The sequence below is a fragment of the Maylandia zebra genome, linkage group LG19 (genome assembly GCF_041146795.1).
Source record: "Maylandia zebra isolate NMK-2024a linkage group LG19, Mzebra_GT3a, whole genome shotgun sequence".
NCBI classification, from domain to species: domain Eukaryota; kingdom Metazoa; phylum Chordata; class Actinopteri; order Cichliformes; family Cichlidae; genus Maylandia; species Maylandia zebra.
Window position 1 is genome coordinate 25,543,292 of NC_135185.1, and position 11,559 is coordinate 25,554,850.

Here is an 11,559-nt window from a genome sequence, read left to right on the forward strand (position 1 = left end):
GAGAAGCAAGGCTGAGATTGTTTGGACATGTGCAGAGGAGGGATAGTGGATATATTGGGCATGTTAAATACGGAAGCTGCCAGAGAGGAGGAAAGGGATAGTGTGAGACGGAGGCAACCGCTAAAGGGAGAACCTGAAAGAAGAAAACCCAGACCAATGCACACATTTGGTACAGTAACAATATCCTCATTAACACGTGGATCTTATATAGCGCTTGTCTACTGTAAGTACTCACAGTGCTTTACACAACATGGCTCAATCACCCATTCACGCTCCTTCATACAGGGACTCTTTTCTATACTAAACATCTGATATGGACGGCAACAAACATCCACAGATTTGTGATTTATCACAGTTAATCTCTGTTTTATTGCAAACACATTGCATGTAAGTGCCAACTTGACCCAATTCAAAGGAAAAATCAACAGCACGCCGACTGCCTCTTATTGCCGTTTTGTCCCTGTTTTATCGCCTTCTTGACACACCAAAGTTGCTTTGAAGATGGCAACTGACTGAGTAGTCTCAGATCTGGTCCCCGTCTTTGATGTGATCATTTCAAACATTGATGGTACACAGTCATAATAACTTCGGTCACATACGACTAAGACTTTAGATGAACGAAATCAGGCAGATATAAAAGGTTGCTTTGGCGTTTTTTTCTCCTTAAGTTCATTGTTAAATATCTCTTTTTTATTAGCGAGGATAGCAGCCATGCTAAATCTTTGCGTTATTGTCCAGCTGTTGTGTTTCCTTATCATTACTCAACACAAAACATTAGTTTTAAATGGTAACTTGCTACTTAAGAGGACATGTTATGTCTGTATATTTGAAACTTTTCACATGTCATTACATTATTCATTCATTCATTTGTTACCAACTATGAGCAGGGAAATTATATCATCTATTTATTGCCCCTCCACTTTGAAATAATTCAGCCATCCTGAATCTCCTGTAGAACTTTCAGTCATTTTAAACATTATTTTGTACACCGAAAAGGCATAACATTATGATCACGTGCCTAATATTGTGCTGTTGCCTAAACAGCCCTGACCTGTCGAAGCGTGGACTACATGAAGGTAGAAGGTGTGCTATTTTATCTTGCAGATCCTTTTAAGTCCTGTAAGATGCGAGATGTTGGGTTTGTTTGTCCAGCACATCCCACAAATGCTTGATCAGTTGAGATCTGGGGAATTTGGAAGTCAAGTCAACACCTCAAACTTGTTGTTGTTCTCCTCAAACCATTCCTGAACCTATTTTTCTTTGTGGCAGGGTGCATTATCCTCTCCATTAAGGGTGTACATGGTGTACAACAATGCTTAGATAGGTGGTACGTGTCAAAGTTTCCTAGAAGAACATTGCCCAAAGCATCACACTGCCTTCACCGGCTTGCCTTCTTCCCCTAGTGCATCCTGGTGTTTCCCAGATGAGTGACGCGCACTTACCCCATCATCTATGTGATACCCCAGACCAGGCTACCTTCTTCCATAGCTTCTATTGATCCATTGGTCTAGCCATCACAGTTTGGCCCCATTTGGCTCTGGTCCAACTCAAATCCTTATTTTTCCTGCTTCTAAAACAACGTTGAGGACAAAATGTTCACTTGCTCCCTAATGTATCCCACACAGTAACAGGCCCCATGACCACCTGTCAGTGGTCAAAATGTTATGCCTGATCGATGTATGATCCCCAGCAGGTCAGCAGATTAGGGTCATCTTTTCCAGGCAGCTCTAGACTAGAGAGGTTTTGTACATTGTACTCATTCAAAGAATATCAATATCACCCTTAAATATGTCATTGCATGATATGATATGTTATTGTAATATTATTAAATGATTTTCTATTATGAATTTGAGATTTTTTAAGACAAGATGAGATGTTTTTCTTTTTTTTAATAATTAAAATAGCCAGAAAAATTAAATGTAATTATTTACAAGTAGATGAATGTTAAACAAACAAACTGAGTTTGTATCACAGCACAGAAAAGGCTGTTATTGTCACAACGGGACTGAACGGACTCACGCGCAGGCTCTAGGTCTTGAAAGCACAAGAGTCTTTATTATGATGCACCAGGTGATTATTTACAAAAGTGAGGGGAAAGCCGGGCTCCGGGGGTCCACACACGAACGGGAAAGACACGCACACTCTCCGTCCACTCCTCTTCACACTCGCACACTCTCCGTCCACTCCTCCTCACACTCCACTCACTCGGGTAACACAGGGGTAGGTCCAGGGAATCTGTACACAGAGACACGAATGGGTAGTTAGGTAAATCGCTATGAAACACTTCTGAAGTCATTGAGCTGGGGTTACACTGACGAGGGTCGGCAACGGTCCAGCGACGAGAAACGCAGGGCTGCCGTCTTATAAAGGAGCTGGATCACTCGTGATGAGCCACAGGTGCGTGGGCCAAGGGCAGGAGCCCGCAGGTGAGCTCCGCCCAGGCAGAGGGAGGAGGGAAAGAGGGGAAAGGAGAGAGCAGGAAAAAAATAAAAAAAGGAATACAAAACATATGTAGCCGTACTGAGCCGACCGGGTAGGCACAGGGACCCTGACAGTACCCCCCCCTCAACGGGAGCCACCCGGCGACCCACCGGGCTTACCAGGGTGCCGGCGATGGAAGTCACGGAGCAGGCGCCGACACAAAACAGCCGAGCGAGGCACCCAGGAGCGCTCCTCCGGCCCGTAGCCCTCCCAATCGACCAAATACTGGACCCCCCGCCCCGGCGCCGAGAGTCCATAATGCGGGAGACCCCATACGCCGGCAGCCCATCAACGATCCGGGCGGGAGGCGGGGGCCCGGAAGGAGGGCACAAAGGACTGGAGAGCACGGGCTTAATCTGGGAGACATGGAAAACGTCGTGGACACGCATGTTGCGCGGAAGGTTCAACCGAACAGACACAGGGTTCACAAGCGCACCGATTTCGAATGGCCCAATAAAAGTAGGAGACAGTTTCTTGGACTCCGCCCGGAGGGGCACATAGCGGGTGGACAGCCATACCTTTTGTCCGACCGCATACTCAGGAGCCGGTGTCCGATGGCGGTCTGCGAGCTGTTTGTTACGTGCCGTCGTCCGGAGGAGGGCAGCTCGGGTGGCTCTCCACACCCGGCGACATCTACGCAGGTGGTGTTGGACGGATGGCACAGAGAGGTCACCCTCAACGGCCGGAAAGAGCGGAGGCTGAAATCCTAATGACGCCTCAAAAGGTGAAACTCCAGTGGCTGAGGAAGTCAGGCAATTGTGGGCGTACTCAATCCATGGCAGCTGGTCACTCCAGGTAGTTTGATTTGTGGACACCACACACCGCAGAGCAGCCTCCAGTTCTTGGTTCGCCCGCTCAGCCTGCCCGTTGGTCTGAGGGTGGAAGCCAGAGGACAGACTAACCTTAGCGCCGAGGGCGGAGCAAAACTCCCTCCAGACCCGTGAAGTGAACTGGGGGCCACGGTCTGACACAATGTCCTCCGGAATTCCATGGAGGCGGAATACATGCGTGGTGAGGAGGTGAGCGGTTTCCAGGGCCGTAGGCAGCTTGGGCAAGGCAACGAAATGGACAGCTTTAGAAAACCTGTCCACAACGGTTAGAATGACTGTGTTACCTTTTGAAGCCGGTAATCCGGTGACGAAATCCAAGGCTATGTGGGACCAAGGCCGTCCCGGAGTGGGCAGCGGTTGTAGCAAACCGGAGGGAGTTTGGTTGGACGACTTGTTACGGGCGCAGGTCGTGCAGGCGGCGACGTATTCCCGTGCATCCCGAGCCAAAGTGGGCCACCAGAAGTAACGCTGGAGGAATCGTATGGTGCGGTGTACTCCCGGGTGACAGGTGAACCGGGCGGCGTGTGCCCATTGCAGTACCTGAGAACGAACAGAGGAGGGCACAAACAACTGACCTGGGGGCCCGGTCCCGGGATCTGGTTCTGTGTTCTGAGCTTCTTTAATCTGAGATTCGATTTCCCAGGTCACCGTGCCGATGGAGCAGGAGGCAGGAAGAATCGGACCTGGCTCGGGTTCCGCTTCAGAGGAGTCATACAGTCGGGAGAGGGCGTCTGGCTTCACATTGCGGCTCCCGGGCCTGTACGTAATTGAAAAGTTGAATCTCATGAAAAAGAGAGCCCACCTCGCTTGCCGGGGATTGAGTCGCTTTGCGGCTCGGAGATACTCAAGGTTTCTGTGGTCTGTCCACACAATGAATGGTTGAGTGGCTCCCTCTAGCCAATGTCTCCATTCCTCCAGTGCTAACTTGATAGCCAGAAGTTCCCGGTCTCCAACATCATAATTGCGCTCTGCTGGGGAGAGACGGTGAGAGAAAAAGGCACATGGGTGGAGCTTACCCTCCCTCCGTTGGGACAACACCGCCCCGACCCCGGAATCCGATGCGTCCACTTCAACGACGAACTGTTGCTGGAGGTCGGGTTGGCAGAGGATAGGTGCCGTAGCGAACCGTTCTTTGAGACGTAGGAAGGCCTCCTGCGCGGATTGGTCCCACTGAAAAGACACTTTAGGAGAAGTGAGTCTGGTTAAAGGCAGAGCGAGTTTACTGAAATCTCGGATGAAGCGGCGGTAGAAGTTGGCAAAGCCTAAAAAGCGCTGGAGCTGTCGACGGTTTGGGGGTTCGGGCCAGGTAAGCACTGTTTGGACCTTCGCCGGGTCGGGTTTCAGATCACCCCGCTCTATTATGTATCCGAGAAAGGCCACGGAGTCCACGTGAAAGTCACACTTTTCGCTTTTCACAAACAGTCTGTTTTCCAGCAAACGCTGCAGAATCTGTCTGACGTGTGTCTCGTGCTCCGCCACTGTTTTAGAGAAGATAAGGATATCATCCAAGTAGACAAATGCGCACCGATTGATAAAGTCCCGGAGGACGTCATACACGAGGGCCTGGAAAACTGCTGGGGCGTTAGTCAGCCCAAAGGGCATCACCAGGTACTCAAAATGCCCCAGATGGGTGTTAAAAGCTGTTTTCCATTCGTCGCCTTCCCTGATCCGAACTAGATGGTAGGCATTGCGGAGGTCTAATTTACTGAAGATCGTTGTCTCGTGCAGAAGTTCAAAAGCCGAGGAAAGGAGCGGTAGGGGGTATTTGTTCTTAACCGTAATGTTATTAAGGCCGCGGTAATCAATGCAAGGCCGGAGAGACTTGTCCTTCTTTTCTACAAAGAAGAAGCCGGCTGCCACAGGGGAAGAGGACGGCCGGATTATGCCTGCTGCCAGTGAGTCCGTGATGTATTTCTCCATAGACGCTCTCTCAGGTTGGGAGAGACTATAAAGGCGACAGGTGGGGAGTGTGGCGCCTGGGAGAAGATCAATGGCGCAGTCATACGGCCGATGAGGTGGTAACGATTGTGCATGATCTTTACGAAAAACTTCAGCCAAGTCGTGATACACAGGTGGAACAGAGGTGAGATCCGGAGGCTCAGACAGGTTATTTGGAGGAGACGCGGAGGGCGGAGTTGCAGCCCGGAGGCAATTCATGTGACAATCCACTCCCCAGCCCACCACGCATTCAGATTTCCAGTCGATATGAGGGTTATGCTGTCGCAACCAGGGGTGACCTAAGACAAGCGGTGTTTGAGGAGCTTTAAACACGAATAGGCTTAGAACCTCGGTGTGGTTGCCGGAGAGTGTGAGTGACACGGGCTCTGAGACATGGGTTATATCAGGCAGCCGCTGCCCAGATAAGGCGGTGACATGTAAACGATGAGGTAGAGGGTCAGACCCAACCCCTAATTTTTCCGCGAGGGCTGAATCGATAAAGCTCTGTTCCGCGCCAGAGTCAATTAACGCCATCACAGAATGGGTTTTTGTGTGAACTGTTAACTTGGCCGGTAACATTAAGCGCGGAAGGGAGCTTTTACTAGACAGGTCGCCCACCTTAACTACGGGCGGGCGCCCCCTTTTGGTCGAGATGGACAGGTGGCAATGAAGTGGCCCTTACGGCCGCAGTACAGGCACTCACCAGAGACCATGCGTTGCTGACGTTCTGCGGGTGTTAGCCGTGAGCGACCCAGCTGCATGGGCTGCTCGCCTTCCTCGCTTAGCTCGCCACTGTGGGCAGCACTGGGTTTAGCCCTCCATTCCCCCGCTGGTGGGCCCAAGAGCGCCCGTGGCTCCTGAAAGGCCCGCCCCCGGAGGTCTCTGCGAGCCTGAAGGCGATCATCTAACTTAATGCACAGAGTCATTAGAGAGTCAAGAGAGGCAGGCAGGTCATGCATTATTAGTTCGCCTTTTAATTCATCACAGATGTTATTAAGCAAGGCACTCTTTAGCGCCTCCTGCCCCCACCCCGTTTGCTCAGCCAAAACCCAGAAATTGACAGAATAATCCGACATCCTGCGTCTACCTTGTTTAAGATTTAACAGGCGTTGAGCGGCGGCGGCAGCCTCGGATCCTTTGTCAAAAACGCTCTTAAACTTAGACAAAAACTCGGGGTAGGAGATGTCGGGGTGGGATCGTAGCACTGCCTGGGCCCACTGTAGAGCGCGATCATGTAACAGTTGCACAAAGAAGGAAATCTTATCTCCATCGCCAGGGTACCAGTGAATTTGCTGACGAAAAAAATAAGTGAGTTGTGTGAGAAATCCTGCACACTTATCCAACTCACCATGAAACAGTTCAGGAGAGGGAGGCTGATGCCCGACGACCACAGGTGTGGGGGGTTCGTGCCCGGGATGGGTTCGTCTGCCGGAGAGGCTGGCGGGGGCGGAGAGTCAGTCAACGGGGTCCGCTGGGCGAGAGCCAGAGACAAAGCGGCAACGTCTCCACTGAGCCGCATCAACATATGCTCGTGTCGCTGCAACAGCTCATCCAACGAGACCGGAGCTGGGGCGGGTGACGCCGAGCCTGCTGAGTCCATTGTGGCTGGACCGTTCTGTCACAACGGGACTGAACGGACTCACGCGCAGGCTCTAGGTCTTGAAAGCACAAGAGTCTTTATTATGATGCACCAGGTGATTATTTACAAAAGTGAGGGGAAAGCCGGGCTCCGGGGGTCCACACACGAACGGGAAAGACACGCACACTCTCCGTCCACTCCTCTTCACACTCGCACACTCTCCGTCCACTCCTCCTCACACTCCACTCACTCGGGTAACACAGGGGTAGGTCCAGGGAATCTGTACACAGAGACACGAATGGGTAGTTAGGTAAATCGCTATGAAACACTTCTGAAGTCATTGAGCTGGGGTTACACTGACGAGGGTCGGCAACGGTCCAGCGACGAGAAACGCAGGGCTGCCGTCTTATAAAGGAGCTGGATCACTCGTGATGAGCCACAGGTGCGTGGGCCAAGGGCAGGAGCCCGCAGGTGAGCTCCGCCCAGGCAGAGGGAGGAGGGAAAGAGGGGAAAGGAGAGAGCAGGAAAAAAATAAAAAAAGGAATACAAAACATATGTAGCCGTACTGAGCCGACCGGGTAGGCACAGGGACCCTGACAGTTATAGTGAGCATTATATCATCACCTGCCTGAGAAGGGCTGAGAATAAATAACCAGTCCATAGAAGACCCTTCAAAACACACACACTCACATTTGCAAACTTCTAGAATAGAAACAGTATTCACTCAATCTCCCCGACTCTCTGGAACGCTGCTGACTCCACCAATCTGTCAGCCACTTCAGTGGCACCCCAGTTCCATCTGAGGGCCACTGGGACCACTGGGATACGTGTCTTCCCAAAGCAGCTGACACACTCTGAACCAAAATGGCAGCTTCCTGCCCTGAAATGGTTGCCTCGCCACATTGATGCTGAGTCTCAAGAACGTCTGGCTTGAAAACAGCATCTCTACGGAGGAAGAGCTTGCTGTGTGTGTGTATGCGCTTGTGAGGTTGTATGTGAGTGTGTATTTTATCCTGAAAGCCCAATGCTGTCTGGGAGAGCATCAGGAGAAGTGAATGCATGTTCAAGAAGAGTGACAAGAGAGAGTGGGTGGAGGCGATCTAAGACAACCAGAGATAAGGCATCACAAAATCCCTATTCCACCCCACTGCCAGCACATGACTCACCCACACTCGCGTGTACATACAGACGCACACAGACATACATTTGGCACATACAGGCACAGCCCAATGAATAATTAACCCATACGAAGAGTCTCTTCTGCAGGGCTTTCAGTTTCTTAACTTCAGCATTGAGAGAGAGAGGGGGGGGGGGGGGGGGGGGGGTGCATGGAGGCTTGGGAGAGTGAGGCAGAAAAGCTTGTTTAAGCGCGAGAGCAGAGAGGGAGGGGGGAGGGGGTGGGTGAGGGAGAGGAGGGGAGGGGAGGAGAAGGGGGTTCTCTATAATGAAATTTGAAATTTGCAGAACATCAAAGGCTTCTGTAGCCAAGCTGCTGTGGCAGCAGAGCAGAGAGGAGGAGTGCATCACTTTCTCTCCCTCTGTCTTCCCCCATCCCTCTTTTCCCCCCCATCTCTTTTTCTTTCTATCCCTCCCTCTCTGCTAAAATGTGTCTCCCTTGAGCTAGGGTGAGGGGCGTGGGGGTGAGTGGAGGGTGAGAGAGAGAAGGGATGGGAAGAGTTGATTAGGAGAGTCGGGGGGTGGGGGTGGCTTAGAGATGGGTTAGGGGAGAGAAAAATGGATGAACGGGGGGTTCTATATATATATACACGTGTGTGTGTGTGTGTGTGTGTGTGTGTGTGTGTGTGCATGTATGAACAATAGGTTTTATCAAGCCAGCTTGAATACTGTGTGCGTGTGTATGCGCACATGCATGTGTGCAGGGCCTTGGAGGGGTGAGTGTGCCCTCTGATAAAGCATCCTAACTTAATGAGCTTGAAATGGGTGGGGGGTGGAGGGTGTAGGGGTGGTGCGCAGGGGTTCGGATGATGGCTGGGAAAAAAAAAGGAGGAGATCATTTGAGGCTAGAAGTCTTGAGGAGAAGCCCGGGGGCTGTTAAAACAGGGCACAACATCAGCAGGTTTCAGAATCACGCTTCTCGTCGCACAAGCTCACGTTCCACATTTTGGAAAGTCGTCAGAAAGTGAGATTTACCCTTCCAGTGATTCCCCGGCTCTAGCGTTCTCAACCCAGTCTGTGCTGCACATTTTTTTTTAAAAATTGTTTAAATTTAGCCGCACGCCGAACTGATCAATATTAAAACAGCATTATCGGCTTAGATGAATTAATAAGTAGAAAAATTTTAGTGGAATATTGTTCGCAGGCAACTTCTTTTTTTTAAGTCGCCGCCTGCGAGTGAGATGTTGCCGATCGCCTTGCAGCTGCGATGTTCGAAGGCGATCGCTTTTCACGGGAACGTCGAGCTGATCTTCTGCATTTGGGGTCTTCTGATAGCGAGCTACTTGTTGTCTGCCCTGGGAAAAAGAAAAAAATGCAGGAGCGTGCACCACCTTGCTCCGAGACTGAAGAGCGTGCATCCTCTCTCTCCCGCTCGAAATGTAGGAGTGTTTTTTTCTGCTCACAAAATGTAGGAGCCCTCGCTTAAGAAGCCCAGCTAAAATGGATGCCTGACCCATGATGACAGAGGGAAAGAGAGATGAGCAGAGCAGGCAAAAAAAAAGAAAAAGAAAAATCACAGTTGCACACATACAGATGCAGCGATGTGCATGATGAGTTTTACACTCATTGCATTTCACAAAACCTCACATGAACAATACAATATCCTTTTTTTCTGTTATTGTGTATGACCACACTCTGGTCACTGATCTTCACTCCATTTCTTCAAAAGTCGCTCTTTTGCTCCATTTTTTTCTCTTTTTGTATTTCCCTTAGAGTCCTTCCATCACTCTCACTCTGCCTCTCTCCCCGAGGTCACTGAGGGCAAGCATGGTGCCGTGGACTGGAGCATGAATATCACGTCGGGCTTTTTCGTGTATTTGCAGGCAGAGCCGCAGCCCGGCATTTCGCCACAGAGCAGGTTTGCCGTCCGTAGTACTCAGAGTGTATTTACATTTTTAAGATGTTGAAGAGCTTTTTGTGCTCCAGAGTTCATGTTTGCAGCTGCAGTCAGTGCCGTGCTGGCTTTTAGATCTGAGCGAAAGGAGATGGATAGCGGGTAGGAACGCGCAAATCTTATTTTGTCTTTGCGCAAACATGCGAACAACTGCTTTGCTCGAGTATTAACATTTTATGCTTCTTTATATTTCCACTTCTTTTGCCTTTTAGCTGTTACATTCAGTACATTTACACGATAAAACATTAATTCAGTATTATAGAATATATACTACCCAACGCTTCGTAAAAGAGTCAAAACTCGCCTAATTACGCAACTTTAAAGTCTGATTACACAGTAAGTCATCAACACAGACAGGCAAAGCACGATGAATAATTAACCCATACGAAGAGTGTTTTCTGCAGGGCTGCAATTTTGCTTAAGGTCTCAGTACTTTTTCATCCACAGTTAAACTATCAGATTTACATTGTAAATATACTGAAATTTATGGCAACACTGTACTTAATTATGATAATGGCAATAAAGCTAATTGGAATTAGCGACCAAGACGGAGGTGAGAGCTCAAAAGAAAAATGGAGAGACCCAAATAGCAGCAGTGACACACCGGTGAAAGTATAGCAGACTAAGTCATGATTACATAAATCACCGAATTGAGGTCATATCCCTCTTTCAAATGTCTTCACCATGAGTCACTGAGTGTCACAAACTCTATGTCAGTGCCTGACTCTTCCCCACCACTCTGCAGCCGTAGGCCTTCCGAGGGAAGACGACACAGAGAGACAAGGCAGTGGGGTAAGGAAGAGAGAGAGGGAGAGAGTACATTTTTCCTCCTCCACCTCAACCCTCTCTCGGGGTGTCACGTCCTATTTGTGTCCCGGGGCCGCCTCTCTAGCGATGGCGATGGTGCGAGGGGCTCTCTCGCTTGGATGGCGAACGGGGAGGACTTGGTAGCACGAAGCAAAGTCCTCTGTGCTCACATGGGAGAAAGAGCGAGAGAATCGGCAATGGAGGGAGATGCAGAGAGAGAGAGAGAAACAGACATGCACCCATTCAGCCATGTCTTTGACATGGGAGTCTTTCCGACAGGCGTGAAGAAAGGAAGGGCTGACTGGGCTGAGTGAGCTCAGCCCTGGACACACACACAAACATGTTTTTGTCACTTAAGAGGACATTGCATTGACTTGCGTTCATTAGCTTCAAATTTAATCCAGCGTTAACTGCGAGCCATGACTAGCCGCAATGCTAACTATGATCTTTGCTAAATAAAAACATATTAACCCTAAAAGGCTTCGCTTTTTGGGGATCAGGTCCCCATGATGTGGATTTGTGACAAGATATCTGACTCCACAAATTGACTAACAGCACACACACCTTTTGCATCAGCCGTCTCACACTCATATACATATTTGCACATGCAAACACGCTTCTGCCTGTCTCTCGGTAACCATCATTTGAACGTCATCAACTTTTTCCTATCTAGAATTTTCTCCCCCTCATCTTTACATCCTTTCCTACCCTCCATATTCTTCCTTCCATGCCTTTGCTGCTGCCGCCGCTGCTGCAGTGAGAGAGAGAGAAAGCAAAGCCACATAAGGTTATACACAGTGGCATGACGCCATGCATTTTGATTTATAGATCTAAAATGGCCGCCGTGTTGTGAC

General features: G+C 49.8%; 1 protein-coding gene across 2 annotated transcripts in view; it reads left to right on the top strand.

Annotated features, from left to right (window-relative positions):
• The window catches only part of msrab (methionine sulfoxide reductase Ab), a 48,311-nt gene that overhangs the window by 27,960 nt on the left and 8,792 nt on the right, over nt 1-11,559 (top strand). Inside the window, exon 6 of one of the 2 annotated variants that reach the window (XR_190918.2) lies at nt 9,718-9,862. The exons of the other annotated variant lie outside the window; for it this stretch is intronic. The gene's annotated coding sequence lies outside the window, so the exon portion shown is untranslated. The remainder of the gene's footprint in view (nt 1-9,717; nt 9,863-11,559) is intronic. 2 annotated transcript variants of the gene reach the window in all.